This window comes from Rana temporaria, chromosome 5 (genome assembly GCF_905171775.1).
Source record: "Rana temporaria chromosome 5, aRanTem1.1, whole genome shotgun sequence".
NCBI classification, from domain to species: domain Eukaryota; kingdom Metazoa; phylum Chordata; class Amphibia; order Anura; family Ranidae; genus Rana; species Rana temporaria.
Genome location: NC_053493.1, coordinates 13,203,123 through 13,221,563, shown reverse-complemented (window position 1 = coordinate 13,221,563; position 18,441 = coordinate 13,203,123). Strand labels below are relative to the sequence as shown.

The window sequence follows — 18,441 nt, the reverse complement described above, 5'->3', positions numbered from 1 at the left end:
CCAGTTTGCCACATCAAATGATGCCCGTTTGCCCCATCAAACGCCGCCAGTTTGCCCTATCAAACGCCGCCAGTTTGCCCTATCAAATGCAGCCAGTTTGCAAATTCCCCCGCCAGGCACATACCTTTTTCTGGTCAGCGCCGTCCTCCACGCTCCCTCTGAGCCCTCGATGTCTTCTCCCGTCCTCTTTATATCATCTCTGCTATGATTGGATGCCTGATAGGCGTCCAATCACAGCGCCTGTCGCTTCAGCCAATCAGGTGACCGGTAACCAGACACGGTGCACCTGATTGGCTGAGAGGCGGGTCTAATCAGGCACTTCCAAAACACCCCCACCATTGAAATTCAGATGCCCAGCGCCCGAAAAAGGGGCCGGACACCTGAATAGTGGGTGGCAGCGGCGACAATAGATAGATTCATGCAATGCAGGAATCTATCTATTGGAGACTGACGGGTGCAGGAGAGAGGGGGCGGCGTTCCTGCGCCCACTATGGACGCACCGCCACTGGTTGCCGGTATTGTGTGTGGTCTCTCTGCAGCTAATCTTTTCCCCATTACTGGCTTTCCATGACCTGTTCTGCACTCCGTCTCCATGTGGAGGTGGCCATCTTGGTAGAGGCAGGGCTTTGCTTCCTCATGTTAGAGCCACCAGCAAGGAGAACAGTGAGAAGCACAGTAGTGACGTCACCAAATCTCACAAGGCTACCAGTCAGAGACAGCAGAGCAGCTATGAGCAGTGCCGGGTCAAGATCATCTAGAGCCCGGGGGCAAACATGCCAAACTGCGCTCCACCCCCCCCCCCCCCCCTCCAAGATGTAAGATTTTGGAGAAAAATCCCCCCAACAAAACACTGAGCACTAATCTGCATGCTTAACCCCTAAGAATAAATCACCCCTCCTCCCAGTCCAAATCCGCCCCCCCCCCCAGCACAAATATTTGCCCAGCTCAAATAAATCCCCAAAACTCACCCCTTCTAATCCTCTACCTCTAAAATTTTAAACCCCCCTCCCAGCACACAAATTCCTCCCTTTCAGCAACCCCCCAGCTCAAATGCCCCCCCCCACCCAAAAAACACCCCACCTAATCTTCTACCTCAAAAAATGTACCCTCATAGTACACACCCACCCACCCCCACCTTCAAACTCCCCCTCCCAGCACAAATTCACCCCAAATCCTCCCTCCTAGCAAAAATATTCTTCCCCTCATCACACCCTCCCAGCTCAAATGCCCCCCCCCCCAAAAAAAATCACCCCTCCTAATCCTCTACCTCTAAAATTCCCCATCCTAGTACACAGAGAAATCCTCACTTCCTGTTCTTCTGTCTGTAACTCCACACAGTAATGCGAGGCTTTCTCCCTGGTGTGGAGTGTCGTGCTTGCCCCCTCCCATGGACTACAGGAGAGTCAGGACGCCCACTAACACACAGCTCCTTTATCTGCAACGTGGAGAGCGCTAAACAACGGCTGTGAATTCTGGGAGCGGTGATGTTACCCATATGCTTCCATTCCCTGGCTATTGCCGGCAGTCCCTCCTCTCCCCTGCAGCAGCAGCTCACTGTCACAGGGGAGCCAGAGCTGGAGGATCATGTGACTGGACTGGAGTTGATTAAAAATTGGTAAGTACGGTGGTGAGCTGTGGGATGGCTCCTGTGTCCTCCATGCTTTCCACCTCCTCTGTTCTTCCGTTCTGCTAGACATCCAATAGAGGCGCCTGTACCTTCAGCCAATCAGGTGACGGGTATTCGACCTGCGCTTCCTGATTGGCGGAGAGGCGGTTCAGTGTTAGAAAAGCAAATATTAATTTGCTTTTCTAACGCATCTGGGTGAACTCTGTCGCAATGCTCTGCGCTCCGAGTCCACCTTTTTTTAAGCCTATTGGAGCCTATGGCTCTAATCAGGGGCTTCAAAGAAACACCCCCGGCCCCGTCGCTGTAATTCAGGCACCCAGCGTACGAAAAGGGGCGCCTGAATAGGGGGTGGCAGCGGCCTCCATGGATAGATTCATGCATTGCATGAATCTATCCCTTAGTCATATAGGGGGGGGTGGCGTGACAGAGGGGGCGGGGCCCGTGCGCCCTTAACCACTTAAGAACGGCTTCACGGCGATATACGTCGGCAGAATGGCACAGCTGGGCACAATCACGTACCTGTACGTGACACGGTCCGAAGTTCCGTGACCGCGCCCGCGGGACCCGCGGACCATATCGCCACCGGGGTCCCGCGATCGGTCCCCGGAGCTGAAGAACGGGGAGAGGTGAGTGTAAACACACCTTCCCTGTTCTTCTCTGTGGCAGTGTCAGTGATCGTCTTTTCAGGCCCCATACACACGATAGGATTTATCCGCAGATACGGTTCAGCGGACCGTATCCGCGGATAAATCCTCTCTAAGATTTCAGAGGATTTCAATGCGATGGCGTGTACACACCATCGCATTGAAATCCGCGCTGAAATCCTCTGCCGATGACGTGTCGCGCCGTCGCCGCTATTATGACGCGGCGACGGGCGCGACACTGTCATATAAGGAATTCCACGCATGCGTCTATTCATTACGGCGCGTGCGGGGAATCCCTTTGGACGGATGGATCCGGTAAGTCTGTACAGACGAGCGGATCCATCCGTTGGAATGGATTCCAGCAGATAGATATTCTGTGCATGTCGACAAATATTTATCTGCTGGAAATCCATTCCAGGGGAGATTTATCTGCGGATAGATATCCGACGGAGTGTACACACCATAGGATCTATCCGCAGAAACCCATTTGATGGGATTTATCTGCGGATAGATTCTATGGTGTGTATGGGGCCTCACAGTAATCAGTGCATTTTTATAGCATTTTTTGCTGTGAAAATGACAGTGGTCCCAAAAATGTGTCAAAATTGTCCGAAGTGTCCGCTATAATGTCGCAGTCACGAAAAAAATCGCTGATCGCCGCCATTAGTAGTAAAAAAAAAATATTAATAAAAATGCCATAAAACTATCCCCTATTTTGTAAACGCTATAAATTTTGCGCAAACCTAATCGATAAACGCTTATGGCGATTTTTTTTACCAAGAATATGTGAAGAATACGTATCGGCCTAAACTGAGGAAAAACGTTTTTTTATATCTTTTTTGGGGGATATTTATTATAGCAAAAAATAAAAAATAGATTTTTTTTCAAAATTGTCACTCTATTTTTGTTTATAGCGCAAAAAATAAAAATCGCAGAGGTGATCAAATACCACCAAAAGAAAGCTCTATTTGTGGGGAAAAAAGGACGCCAATTTTGTTTGGGAGCCACGTCGCATGACCGCGCAACTGTCAGTTAAAACAACGCAGTGTTGAATCGCAAAAAGGGGCCAGGTCCTTAACCTGCATAATGGTCCGGGTCTTAAGTGGTTAATGGACGGGCCGCCCCCTGATGCAGATAGCAGAGGAATGAGAAGAGAAGGATTGAACATTAGGTGCTTTGGATTGAGGCAAAGTACACACTATAGAAGGAGATTCTTTGTTCATTCCTCATTTCAGAGGTTTACAACCACTTTAAGGTCTTGAGAATTCAAGTATTTTAATGTATTTTTGTTCTTTGAATTCAATGGTCTCAAAGGACTTTTTATTTATTTTTTCAACCTGACTATGCAATTCAAACATAAAATCCAAGGCTCTGAAAATGAGGAATAAGAGAAGTCGGCTCTTTCTGGAAGACTATGGGGAACGTCTCAGGGCCGCCATCAGGAATTATGGGGCCCCTTGCACAGCTTACACAAGGGCCCTCCTGGAGCAGAGAACCGGGGGGGGGGGGGGGGGTGCTGCCGCCAGAAATTGAGAAGCGGGGGGGGGCTGCTGCGAATAAAAATAAATAAAAACATTTTTTAAACGGGGTTGCCATCTGAGGGCCTGGGGACCTCTGGGCCCTTTGATAAAAAATAAAAAAAATATATAAAAATAAATAAACATTTATAAAAAAAAATATATATATATATATATATATATATATATATATATATATATATATATATATATAAAAAAGAAATAAAATATATATATATATATATATATACAGGGTTGCCATTTGGGGCCCTGGAGACCTCTGGGCCCTTTAATAAAAAAAAAGAAACCTCTGGGCCCTTTGATAAAAAATAAATTAAAAAAATATATAAAAATAAATAAATAAACATTTATAAAAATATATATATGTATAAAAATAGAAAATAAAACAAATAAAAAAAATATATAAAAAAAGATTTTTTTTTATAAAAAAAAAAGGGGAGTTGTCATCATCCAGGGCCCTTTAATAAAAATAAATAAAAAATATATATATATATTTTTTTTTAAAACAGGGTTGCCATCTGGGGCCCTGGGGACCTCTGGGCCCTTTAATAAAAAAAAAAAGAAACCTCTGGGCCCTTTGATAAAAAATAAAAATAAAAAAAAATATAAAAATAAATAAACATTTATAAAAATATATATATATATATATATAAATAAAAGAAATAAAAAAATATATAAAAAAAGATTTTTTTTTATAAAAAAAAAGGGGGGGGGGGTTGTCATCCGGGGCCCTGGGGATCTGCGGGCTCCTGAGACTTCCAGTCCATTTTTCTCTGTTTATATGTTTATTTTTTTCCTGAGGTTTTATAATGGATTGTGTGCGGTGAGGAATATTAAATGCGGTGCCAGTAATTTGTAAGAGGTCTGAAGGGAGCACAGATGTGGCTGCAATTGCAGTGACCTCTATCAGTCTATTGTAGCATATCTGCAGTCTCTGACATCTACCATAGCATATTTTCCAATGACTGGCCACTTCTGTGTCATGTGCTAAGTTTACAACCACTCAGGTAGTATGTCTGCATTCTCTGACCATCTCTTGTATTTTTTTTTTAGTCTCTGACCATCTCCTATAGTATGTCTGCAGTCTCTGACCATCTCCTATAGAATGCCTGCAGTCTCTGACCATCTACTGTAGTATGTCTGCAGTCTCTGACCATCTCCTGTAGTATGTCTGCAGTCTCTGACCATCTCCTGTAGTATGTCTGCAGTCTCTGACCATCTTCTGTAGTATGTTTACATTCTCTGATCGTCTTTTAGCATATCCACAATCTCTGACCATCTCCTGTACCATGTCTGCCGTCTCTGACCATTTCTTGTATCATGTCTGCAGTCTCTGACCATCTCCTGTAGTATGTCTGCAATCTCTGACCATCTCCTATAGTATTTCGACAGTCTCTGACCATCTACTGTACCGTGTCTGCAGTCTCTGACCATCTCCTGTAGTATGTCTGCAGTCTTTGACCATCTCCTGTAGTATATTTACATTCTCTGATCGTCTTTTAGCATATCCGCAATCTCTGACCATCTCCTTTACCGTGTCTGCAGTCTCTGACCATCTCCTTTAGTATGTTTGCAGTCTCTGACCATCTCTTGTATCATGTCTGTAGTCTCTGACCATCTCTTGTAGTATGTCTGCAGTCTCTGACCATCTCCTGTAGTATGTCTGCAGTCTCTGACCATCTTGTGTACTATGTTTGCAGTCTCTGACCATCTCTTGTAGTATGTTTGCAGTCTTTGACCATCTCCTTTATCATGTCTGCATTCTCTGACCATCTCCTGTATGATGTCTGCAGTCTCTGACCATCTCTTGTATCATGTCTGCAGTCTCTGACCATCTCTTGTATCATGTCTGCAGTCTCTGACCATCTCCTGTAGTATATTTACATTCTCTGACCATTTGGGTTATTTGTACTGTTCTGCCATTTTTGGGCCTCAAGAAATGAGATTGGTCGTCACTACATCAGGATTGATCAATTTTCAGACTTACAGTATCTCACAAAAGTAAGTACACCCCTCACATATTTGTAAATCTTTTCTTCTATCTTTTCATGTGACAACACTGAAGAAATGACACTTTGTATCTACAATGTTGTGTAGTGAGTGTACAGCTTGTATAACAGTGTACATTTGCCGTCCCCTCAAAATAACTCAACACACAGCCATTAATGTCTAAACCGCTGGCAAAAAAAAGTGAGTACACCCCTAAGTGAAAATGTCCAAATTGGGCCTAATTAGGCATTTTCCCTCCCCGGTGTCATGTGACTCGTTAGTGTTACAAGGTCTCAGGTGTGAATAGGGAGCAGGTGTGTTAAATTTGGTGTTATCGCTCTCTTGCGTGTAAAGTTGCGGCGGCGTAGCGTAAATCACCCGGTGTAAGCCCGCCTAATTCAAATTAGCCGGGTAGGGGGCGTGTAGCATTTAAATCAAGTGCGTCCCCGCGCCGAACGTACTGCGCATGCGCCGTCCGTAAAATATCCCAGGGTGCATTGCTCCAAATGACGTCGCAAGGACGTCATTGGTTTCGACGTGAACGTAAATGACGTCCAGCCCCATTCAGGGACGACTTACGCAAACGACGTAAATTTATGAAATTCGACGCGGGAACGACGGCCATACTTAACATTGATTGCACCTCATATAGCAGGGGCAACTTTACGCCGGGAAAAGCCTAACGTAAACGTCGTAACTTCACTGCGTCGACCACGCGTACGTTCGGGAATTCGCGTATCTAGCTAATTTGCATACTCGACGGGTAAAACAAAGGAGGCGCCACCTAGCAGGCTAAAAAAAAATTGCAGTTAAGATCCGACGGCGTAAGAGACTTACGCCTGTCGGATCTAATGGATATCTATGCGTAACTGATTCTAAGAATCAGTCGCATAGATACGACGGCCCAGATTAGGACTTACGACGGCGTACATGGCGTTGCGCCGTCGTAAGCCCTTTGAGAATCTGGGCCCATGTCTTTACATAAAGATGGCCTAGGCTATAAGAAGATTGCCAAGACCCTGAAACTGAGCTGCAGCACGGTGGCCAAGATTTTGCTTTCAGTGTAGCATGACCGTGCAATTGTCATTCAAAGTGTGACAGCGCTGAAAGCCGAAAATTGGCCTGGGCAGGAAGGGGGTAAAAGTGCCGGGTATTAAAGTGGTTAATTGGCCAGAATATGATACCGTAATATAATATATTATTAATAATATTATTAACCACTTCCGTACCGCAGGATGTCATATGACGTCTTGGACTTCAGTGGGGTGATATCTGGATGACGGGGGCAGCTACAGGCATCATTCAGATATCCTTTTTTTTAGGCGGCGATTCTAAACGATCGTTGTGGCGATTCCGCCGCCATCCAGTGCTTCTCCGGGCTCTCCCGTGCCATTGGGGGCCCGCCGGATGAAGAGCATAGAGATGGTCACCGATCATCTCTTTGACCGTCGGAGGCCCGGGCGCGATGTGATGACGTCACGCCCGGGTACCCGGAAGTAAACAAAGCCGCAATCGCGGCTGAAAGCATGAGATCGGTGAATTTTTTTCCCGGTCTCATGCTTTCCAGCCTGGAGGAGAGATGTGGAGGTCTTATTGACCATCTCTCCATGAAGAGGACCTGTCACACACTATTCCTATTACAAGGGATGTTTACATTCCTTGTAATAGGAATAAAAGTGATAAAAAAAAGTGTAAAATTAAAAAAAAATTTAAGTAAAATAAAAAAAAATCTTAAAAAAAAATGTAACACGCCCCTGTCCCCAGTAGCTCGCGCTCAGAAACGAACGCGCACGTAAGTCCCGCCCACAAATGTAAACGCCGTTCAAACCCCACATGTGAGGTATCGTCGCGTGCGTTAGAGCGAGACCAACAATTCTAGCACTAATGTAAAAAGCAGTGCAGCGCTGTTAATATTGATAGAATGCTTAAATACAATTAAGTAAAAACAGTGAAACAAAAAATGCTCTTTGAAAAGAGAAAGAGACCAAATAAATTAAATGAATAAGTGATAGAAAAAACAGCAAAGTCCGTTTAGAAACCCAAAAATAAAATAAAAAAAGTGTCTCAATCTGGTGTGAAAAAAATTCCTTAATTAGCAAGATGTGATGAGATCTTGATTGCTGTGAAAAGGTGTTCACCCATGCAATTCGTGAAGAGAGGATTAACCGCTTACCAGAGGTAAAGACTGTTTTCCACCAGTCTTATAGAGCCTATGGGAAGTCTGGTCTCCCAATACCTTTTCTGCAAAATTAAACCTCAGCATTCGATCCGGGTGTCATAAATTGGAATAAAAGAAACTTTTCATAGTGCATACCGTTTGAACCAAAGGTGAGATTTAATATAAGTAATGCACTTACAGTTATGTTGCCAAAAAACTGCATAAAAGTGGACAAGGGAAAGAGAGAGCGCTTCAGCTGTAGTGTTCCGATGCTCCTCGCTACTCAGTCTGCAACCACGGCCAGCGTTCAGGACGGACCGCAATGACGTCACGGCACCCAACAATTGTTTCGTCACGAAGGGACTTCTACGGGGGAATAGCCGGATATGTTTATTTATGTTTGTTAATTTGTTGTACACATTTTAGTGCTAGCTGCTACATATTTTCCTTTGTTTGTTCATAACATCACTCATCACTTTTTCATCACAAATTTTTTAGCGCAGCGCCAACCCTTGTTTTTTTTTTAATAATTCTAGCACTAGACCTCCTCTGTAGCTCTAAACTGGTAACCTGTAAAACAAAAAAAATTAAAGCGTCGCCTATGGAGATTTTTAAGTACGGAAGTTTGGCGCCAATTCTATGAGTGTGCGCAATTTTAAAGCGTGACATGTTAGGTATCTATTTACTCGGTGTAACATCATCTTTCACATTATACAAAAAAAATTGGGCTAACTTTACTGTTTTGTTATTTTTTTATTCATTAACCACTTAAGGACCGGACCAATATGCTGCCTAAAAACCCAAGGTGTTTTTACAGTTCGGGACTGCGTCGCTTTAACAGACAATTGCGCGGTCGTGCGACGTGGCTCCCAAACAAAATTGGCGTCCGTTTTCCCCCACAAATAGAGCTTTCTTTTGGTGGTATTTGATCACCTCTGCGTTTTTTAGTTTTTGCGCTATAAACAAAAATAGAGCGACAATTTTGAAAAAAATGCAATATTTTTTACTTTTTGCTATAATAAATATCCCCCAAAAACATATATATAAAAAAAATTTCCTCGGTTTAGGCCGATATGTATTCTTCTACCTATTTTTGGTAAAAAAAATCGCAATAAGCGTTTATCGGTTGGTTTGCGCAAAATTTATAGCGTTTACAAAATAGGGGATAGTTTTATTGCATTTTTTTTTTTTTTTTTTTTACTACTAATGGCGGCGATCAGCGATTTTTTTCGTGACTGCGACATTATGGCGGACACTTCGGACAATTTTGACACATTTTTGGGACCATTGTCATTTTCACAGCAAAAAATGCATTTAAATTGCATTGTTTATTGTGAAAATGACAGTTTGGGAGTTAACCACAGGGGGCGCTGTAGGAGTTAGGGTTCACTTAGTGTGTGTTTACAACTGTAGGGGGGTGTGGCTGTAGGAGTGACGTCATTGATCGAGTCTCCCTATAAAAGGGATCACTCGATCGATCCAGCCGCCACAGTGAAGCACGGGAAAGCCGTGTTTACATACGGCTCTCCCCGTTCTTCAGCTCCGGGGAGCGATCGCGACGGAGCGGCTATAAACGAATAGCCGCGCCGTCGTCCCGGATCGCTCCCCGCGGGAACCCGACCGCCGCATGTCGCGGGAGGGGGGTCCTGATCGGACCCCCCAACCCGCGGAAAGGCAGGGACGTACAGGTACGCCAATGTGCCTGTACGTGCCATTCTGCCGACGTATATGTACATGCGGCGGTCGGGAAGTGGTTAAACCGTTTTTGTTTTTTTCAAAAAAAGTCGTTTGAAAAATGATTGCGCAAATACCGTGTGAGATAAAAAGTTGCAATGACCGCCATTTTATTCCCTAGGGTGTTTGCTAAAAAAAAATATATATATACATAATGTTTGGGGGTTCTGAGTAATTTTCTAGCAAAAAAATTATGATTTTTACATGAAGGAGAGAAGTGCCAGAATAGGCGCGGTATAGAAGTGGTTAATAATATTATTAATTTGCACTCGGTTGCGCCTGTAGTCTAAAACAGAAAAGTATTTTTCATTCTTTCCTCAAAATGATAGAGATTACGTTAGATAAAAAGACGACGGGCCTATAGAGTACAATGCAGAAGAAGACACCGAGATGTTTCCATAGAAGCCTTTTGGAGATGGAAATCTTTTATCGATGTCGTTGCAAAGCCATTCTAAAGGAATAAATTGTTTTTTTTTAGGTTGCTTTACATCTACATCTTAAACAAAAATCTACAGATAGTACTAAAAATTCATGGCTGTACTGATTTTCAAAAAAAGAAATGACAAGCAGATTAATTGTCCAAACGGGGGGTCTCCGAACTTCCGAAACAAGGGCCAGCATACTGTCCTTCAGGGTTTAGGGGGGGGGCTGAGCTGTGGCCAGTAGGGTAGAAAATGTGCTGACATCAGTGAAAGTGGTCGTGTCCCGGAACATATTCTGTGCCCTCCTGATCCCAGTATTGTGCCCTCCTAACCCCCCCTGTACTGTGCCCTCCTGATCCCAGTATTGTGACCTCCTAACCCCCCCTGTACTGTGCCCTCCTGATCCCAGTATTGTGCCCTGCTAACCCCCCCTGTACTGTGCCCTCCTGATCCCAGTATTGTGCCCTCCTAACCCCCCTGTACTGTGCCCTCCTGATCCCAGTATTGTGCCCTCCTAACCCCCCCTGTACTGTGCCCTCCTGATCCCAGTATTGTGCCCTCCTACCCCCCCCCCTCTACTGTGCCCTCCTGATCCCAGTATTGTGCCCTCCTAACCCCCCCTGTACTGTGCCCTCCTGATCCCAGTATTGTGCCCTCCTAACCCCCCCTGTACTGTGCCCTCCTGATCCCAGTATTGTGCCCTGCTAACCCCCCCTGTACTGTGCCCTCCTGATCCCAGTATTGTGCCCTGCTAACCCCCCTGTACTGTGCCCTCCTGATCCCAGTATTGTGCCCTCCTAACCCCCCCTGTACTGTGCCCTCCTGATCCCAGTATTGTGCCCTGCTACCCCCCCCCCCTCTACTGTGCCCTCCTGATCCCAGTATTGTGCCCTCCTAACCCCCCCTGTACTGTGCCCTCCTGATCCCAGTATTGTGACCTCCTAACCCCCCCTGTACTGTGCCCTCCTGATCCCAGTATTGTGCCCTGCTAACCCCCCCTGTACTGTGCCCTCCTGATCCCAGTATTGTGCCCTGCTAACCCCCCTGTACTGTGCCCTCCTGATCCCAGTATTGTGCCCTCCTAACCCCCCCCTGTACTGTGCCCTCCTGATCCCAGTATTGTGCCCTGCTAACCCCCCCTGTACTGTGCCCTCCTGATCCCAGTATTGTGCCCTCCTAACCCCCCCTGTACTGTGCCCTCCTGATCCCAGTATTGTGCCCTCCTAACCCCCCCCCCTGTACTGTGCCCTCCTGATCTCAGTATTGTGCCCTCCTAACCCCCCCCCTGTACTGTGCCCTCCTGATCCCCGTATTGTGCCCTCCTAACCCCCCCCCTGTACTGTGCCCTCCTGGTCCCAGTATTGTGCCCTCCTAACCCCCCCTGTACTGTGCCCTCCTGATCCCAGTATTGTGCCCTCCTAACCCGCCCTGTACTGTGCCCTCCTGATCCCAGTATTGTGCCCTCCTAACCCCCCCTGTACTGTGCCCTCCTGATCCCAGTATTGTGCCCTGCTAACCCCCCCTGTACTGTGCCTTCCTGATCCAAGTATTGTGCCCTCCCCCCCCCCCCCTGTACTGTGCCCTTCTGATCCCAGTATTGCGCCCTCCTAACCCCCCCCCCTGTACTGTGCCCTCCTGATCCCAGTATTGTGCCCTCCTAACCCCCCCTGTACTGTGCCCTCCTGATCCCAGTATTGTGCCCTCCTAACCCCCCCCCCTGTACTGTGCCCTCCTAATCCCAGTATTGTGCCCTCCTAACCTCCCCTGTACTGTGCCCTCCTGATCTCAGTATTTTGCCCTCCTAACCCCCCTGTACTGTGCCCTCCTGATCCCAGTATTGTGCCCTCCTAACCCCCCCCCCCTGTAATGTGCCCTCCTGATCCCAGTTTTGTGCCCTCCTAACCTCCCCTGTACTGTGCCCTCCTGGTCTCAGTATTGTGCCCTCCTAACCCCCCCTGTACTGTGCCCTCCTGATCCCAGTATTGTGCCCTCCTAACCCCCCCTGTACTGTGCCCTCCTGATCCCAGTACTGTGCCCTCCTAACCCCCCTGTACTGTGCCCTCCTGATCTCAGTATTTTGCCCTCCTAACCCCCCCCTGTACTGTGCCCTCCTAACCCCCCTGTACTGTGCCCTCCTGATCCCAGTATTGTGCCCTCCTAACCCCCCCTGTACTGTGCCCTCCTGATCCCAGTATTATGCCCTCCTAACCCCCCCTGTACTGTGCCCTCCTGATCCCAGTATTGTGCCATCCTAACCCCCCCCCCCCTGTACTGTGCCCTCCTGATCCCAGTATTGTGCCCTCCTAACCCCCCCTGTACTGTGCTCTCCTGATCCCAGTATTGTGCCCTCCTAGCCTCCCCTGTACTGTGCCCTCCTGATCCCAGTACTGTGCCCTCCTAACCCCCCCTGTACTGTGCCCTCCTGATCTCAGTATTTTGCCCTCCTAACCCCCCCTGTACTGTGCCCTCCTAACCCCCCCTGTACTGTGCCCTCCTGATCCCAGTTTTGTGCCCTCCTAACCCCCCCTGTACTGTGCCCTCCTGATCCCAGTATTGTGCCCTCCTAGCCTCCCCTGTACTGTGCCCTCCTGATCCCAGTACTGTGCCCTCCTAACCCCCCTGTACTGTGCCCTCCTGATCTCAGTATTTTGCCCTCCTAACCCCCCCTGTACTGTGCCCTCCTAACCCCCCCTGTACTGTGCCCTCCTGATCCCAGTTTTGTGCCCTCCTAACCCCCCCTGTACTGTGCCCTCCTGATCCCAGTATTGTGCCCTCCTAACCCCCCCCTGTACTGTGCCCTCCTGATCCCAGTATTGTGCCATCCTAACCCCCCCCCCTGTACTGTGTCCTCCTGATCCCAGTATTGTGCCCTCCTAACCCCCCCTTTACTGTGCTCTCCTGATCCCAGTATTGTGCCCTCCTAACCCCCCCTGTACTGTGCCCTCCTAACCCCCCCTGTACTGTGCCCTCCTGATCCCAGTATTGTGCCATCATAACCCCCCCCCCTGTACTGTGCCCTCCTGATCCCAGTATTGTGCCCTCCTAACCCCCCCTGTACTGTGCTCTCCTGATCCCAGTATTGTGCCCTCCTCCCCCCCCCCCCCTTACTGTGCCCTCCTGATCCCAGTATTGTGCCCTCCTAGACACCACCCCCCCCCCTTACCATACCCTTTGTGTCTTTGATCTATGGAATGCTTTCCTTTTGTAAGATAGATTTTATTGAAAGTACTAATGAATATATATGCCTAATTCTATCAACTATTTATATTTTTTTTCTTAAAAGTAGATGTGTAAATTGGGACAAGCTGATAGGGGCCCCAATGCATTACTTTGCCCAGGAGTCCATGGTGCTATTAAGACGGCCCTGGTGCCAAATCTTTGGTGTCAATTGAAGGAACAGTGCCCCATTGTTGGTGGTATTAGGAGAAATAGTGTCCCATCCTTGGTGTCATCGGGAGGAATAGTGCCCCATCATTGGTGTCATCGGGAGGAATAGTGCCCCATCATTGGTGTCATCGGGAGGAATAGTGCCCCATCATTGGTGTCATCGGGAGGAATAGTGCCTCATCATTGGTGTCATCGGGAGGAATAGTGCCCCATCATTGGTGTCATCGGGAGGAACAGTGCCTCATCATTGGTGTCATCGGGAGGAATAGTGCCCCATCATTGGTGTCATCGGGAGGAATAGTGCCTCATCATTGGTGTCATCGGGAGGAATAGTGCCCCATCATTGGTGTCATCGGGAGGAATAGTGCCTCATCATTGGTGTCATCGGGAGGAATAGTGCCCCATTGTGACAGGAGTCACTTTGGGCGGGGGGGCTTGTGGAACCCAGGTTACCTTGGAGAGCACTGGAAGTTCCTTGTCCAGCACCCCCAGCCCCCTGCTATGTGTAAGTCACCCTATGTCTATTAGGGTCACAGGGTGACCGAGAACCCCAGTCTGACCTCAAGAATATATGAAGATAAAGTCCAATGTTCATCAGAGACTATTGCTAGATGGTTTGAGGTGGGGTGGGGGTTGCTCATAGGTTTGTGCAGCCTATTGCGTTAAGGTGTGCACCCCAAAGCTCATTCACATATGCCTGTGCACGTGTATACAGTATATACTGCCAGTGTCAGTAGAGCAGTGGACTTGTCAGTAGGGCAGAGTTTGGTGTCAGTAGTTTTTATTTTTACTATTTTATTTTTTATTATTTTCTACAATTACATTTTTTTTAATAATTTTTTACTATCTTTTATAGGGTTGAACGAACCCGAACTGTAAAGTTTTTTTTTTGTACCCGGACCCGAACCCGGACATTTTGCTGAAAGTTCGGGCTTGGGTCCGGTGTTTGGCAATGTAATGGTGCGGTGCAGGGCAGCCAATCACCATTTGTTTTACTTCTTTTACCTAGAAGCCATCACAGCCATGCCTACTATTGGCATGGCTGTGATTGGCCAGTGCAGCATGTGACCCAGCATGTGACCCAGCCTCTATATAAGCTAGAGGATAATAGCACAGCTCGTCACTCTGCTTTAGCTAGGGTAGGGAAAGGCTGCTGCTGATCTGAGGGAGAGATTTAGATAGGACCATCGGGCCTAATCCTCAAAAAAATGGCGCAACGTAACTTTTTCCATTTAAGTTACACCGCCGCAAAATCTCTAACTAAGTGCCCGATCCACAAAGCACTTACCTAGAAATTTTGAGCGGTGTAACTTAAATCGGGCCGGCGCAAGGCGTTCCTCTTCTCCAGGGGGCGATTACCATTTAAATGAGGCGCGCTCCCGCGCCGGCCGTACTGCGCATGCTCGTGACGTCATTTTCCCGACGTGCATAGCGCGAAATTACGTTACGTTGGGCTTTGTGGATTGCGACGGGACAATAAAGTTGCGTCGGGTAAAAAAAAGGATACGGCGCCAAAAAAAAAAATTCTAATTTAAAAAAAATCGCGTCGCGAGCAAGAAAGGTCTGTTTTTACAAGGTGTAAACAGTTTACACCTTGTAAAAGCAGCCCTAATTTTGCGTTTGCAAAATTAAACTTACGGAGAAAAAACGAAGCTGAAAAGCTTCGTGGATCTCCATAAGTCCTAATTTGCATACCCGAGGCGGCATTTCGACGCGAAATGCCCCCAGCGGCGGATGCGGTACTGCATCCTAAGATCCGGCAGTGTAAGTCCCTTACACATGCCGGATCTTCTCCCTAACTATGGAAAACTGATTCTGTGGATCAGTTCCATAGTTAGGACCAGGGATACGACGGCGTAACAGCAGTTACTCCGTCGTATCTCTTTTGAGGATTTGGCCCATCCTGCTTCAGAAATCTACACCAGCAACGTTTCTTTCTGTGAGATACTCTGCATTGGATAGTTTAGGGCAAGGTTCCTGCTTGTTCTTATAGGGAGAGAATTATATAGGAGTCAGTCCTGGTTCACAAATCAAATTGCAGCTGCACTGCATCTGTTCCTGTGAGATACTCTGCATATTGCAGCAGCACTGCATCTGTTCCTGTGAGATACTCTGCATATTGCAGCAGCACTGCATTTCTTTCTGTGAGAACTCTGCATTAGATAGTTTAGGGCAAGGTTCCTTCTTGTTCTTATAGGTAGATAATTATATTGCCATGCTCTTCCCAACATTTTGCTGCCATTTGCAGCCCTCTAGCCAACCCTAACCCCCTAACCCTAACCCCCCAACCCTAACCCTCAACCTCCTACTCCATATGGACCTCATCCTCCTAGGTCAAGATTATTTTTTTTATGTAATTTCAAGTTATTTCCCGATCCACATTTATTTGCAGAGTACTTGCCATGCTCTTACCGACATTTTGGCAGCCCTCTAGCCCATTGCATTAGTTTTTTAGAGACATTTTAGTAGTCAAAAGTCCGGGTCCCCATTGACTTCAATGGGGTTCGGGGTCAAGTTCGGGTCCCGAACCCGGACTTTTTTCTGAAGTTCGGCCGAACCCGAACATCCAGGTGTCCGCTCAACTCTAATCTTTTATAATTGTATTTTTTTAATACTTTAAAAAAAATATATATTAGGAGTCATTTTTATTTTTTTAATACTTTTTAATTTTATTTTTTTTAGGAGCCCCATTATGTCAGTAGGGCAGAGTTCGGTGTCACTGGGGCAGTGGACGGTGTCAGTAGTTTTTATTTTTACTATTTTATTTTATATTATTTTTTACAATGACATTTTTATTTATTTTTTACAATTTTTATTTTATTGTTTTATATATATATATATATATATATATATATATATATATATATATATATATATATAATTTCTCTATCTCTCACGTTTTGTGACTCTTAAACTCACTTGATGTTTATTTTGTTTAGAATAATGCACTTCCGTCCAGCAGGGGGCACACGCGTAGTGCCGGTGACTTAAGGTTCCCATAACGGGAAAGTTCCTTCAAGGACTGCGCAGGCGCAAACTTGCTGACGGAAATCTCCAAACCTCGCCTGGCATCCAGGCTCATTCTTTAACATCCCCGTGGATTGGAGGATGTTAAAAAAAGAGGCCGACTGGCCACTTTCCTCGAAATCCACGTCGCCGTGGATGCCGGCCGAGGTTCGGAGATTTTCGTCGGCAAGTTTGCTCCTGCGCAGTCCTTGAAGGAACTTTCCCGTTAGCCGGAACCATCTCGGCAGATCAGATTGCGCCTGCGCAGAAACTTTCACGACAGCCGGAACCTTATCGGCAGATCACTGGTGTGCCGCTACTGCAGTGATTTATTAATTTGACACATTTTACAATATCAGTGGAGACAGTACAGTTGCAACAGAATTTAATACAAGAGGTTTAGGAGGGTCCTCCTCATGAGAGATTGTAATCTAAAAAGGGAGGTGTGACAGACCCGAACAGGACAGGGGCTTTTGGAGGGGACTACATGGTAGCCTCGTGCCTACTGACTATGGGCCTGGCATTTGAGGAGGCTCTATTCTTGGGAGAGGTGTGCCTATATATATAAAATAAAAATTGTAAAAAATAAATAAGAATGTCATTGTAAAAAATAATATAAAATAAAATAGTAAAAATAAAAACTACTGACACCGTCTATATATTTTTTTTTACATTTAGGAGCCCCATTAGGGGGCTTTGGTGAAATATCACGTGTCTAAACAGGGGGAAACTGCAGCATACAAGGTGATTGTGCGCATGCCTATGGGGTTGCTATGTATTTTTTTAGGTGTAGTTGTATCCCATTGTTCTATTGTGTCTGTCTGCCTTGGGAGCAACCTATTAGGGGATGTATATTTCTATGTGGATTAACTGTGAGAGGGGAGGGGGGGGGAATTCCTCCAGCGGTTGGAATATCAAATATCAATATTCAGACTGGGAGGAAGCAGTATATGGAAGCACTCAAGCAGAGTGTGGAAAGCGATTCCGTTACACTCATCATTGGTGTCATTGGGAGGAATAGTACCAAATTTTTGGTGTCGCTTCCGCCCTGCTATGGTATGGAGACGGGTGGGGGCCATCTTGCCCTCACTTGTATCCATACCCAGCAGAAGACAGGACCCAATTGCCTCTCCCGCCACCGATAACGGTGATCTCGCGGCAGATCCGAAAGTGGTTACATTTAGGCAGGTAAGGAAGACGTTTGCCCGCCATTTACGTTATGACGTCAGTGCTGGGTTCTTAGTGAATGACTTTGGGAATAAACAGCCTTTAGTTGCGCAGAAAACAAAAGAAAAGTCGCTTTTCATAATTATCGCATTTTGCAATGGAAATTTTCTGTTCCACAAGTGATCTCGGAATGACAAGTAATTGTGGAGTGTAATTCTTCCAGACAAATGAGCTCTGCCGAAGCACAAATAACACGATGATTACTTAATTGTCCTTAAATCCCGTTAATGGCGTCTCACGGCCTGAATCTTCACAAACACGTTTATTAATAAGAGGAGCTTTGCAGGGAGTTTAATAAAAAAATTATTTTGTCGCAGGATAGAGGGGATCATGGTTAGGAAATTAAAGTTATAATGCAGTAGAGAGACTCGCTTATATTTTCTGCATTACATTTCACATAGGCAGCCGCGGGAATCTCTCCCTAAATCCTCCCCCGTCCTGCTGCAGGAAGTGCTGGACCCTACAAGTGTGGTGTGCGCCCCCTAGCAGCCACTCCGTCCCCCTTCAGACTGCACACGTGCACTATGGTTTCTCCTTCTCTATCCGTGACCGCTATTATATTACAGTACAATTCAAAGTTTTAACAAATTTTGACAAATTAGTTAATTCCGAAAATGTACGAATTTCCGAATTTTTCAATTTCAGAGTTTTTGGATTTTCGGATTTCTGAAATTTCAAAATTCCGAATTTTTCAATTTCAGAGTTTTTG

General features: G+C 46.3%; 1 protein-coding gene across 1 annotated transcript in view; it reads left to right on the top strand.

Moving 5' to 3' along the window:
- OBSCN (obscurin, cytoskeletal calmodulin and titin-interacting RhoGEF) overlaps nt 1-18,441 on the top strand; it is a 640,872-nt gene that overhangs the window by 533,073 nt on the left and 89,358 nt on the right. The window lies entirely within an intron of this gene.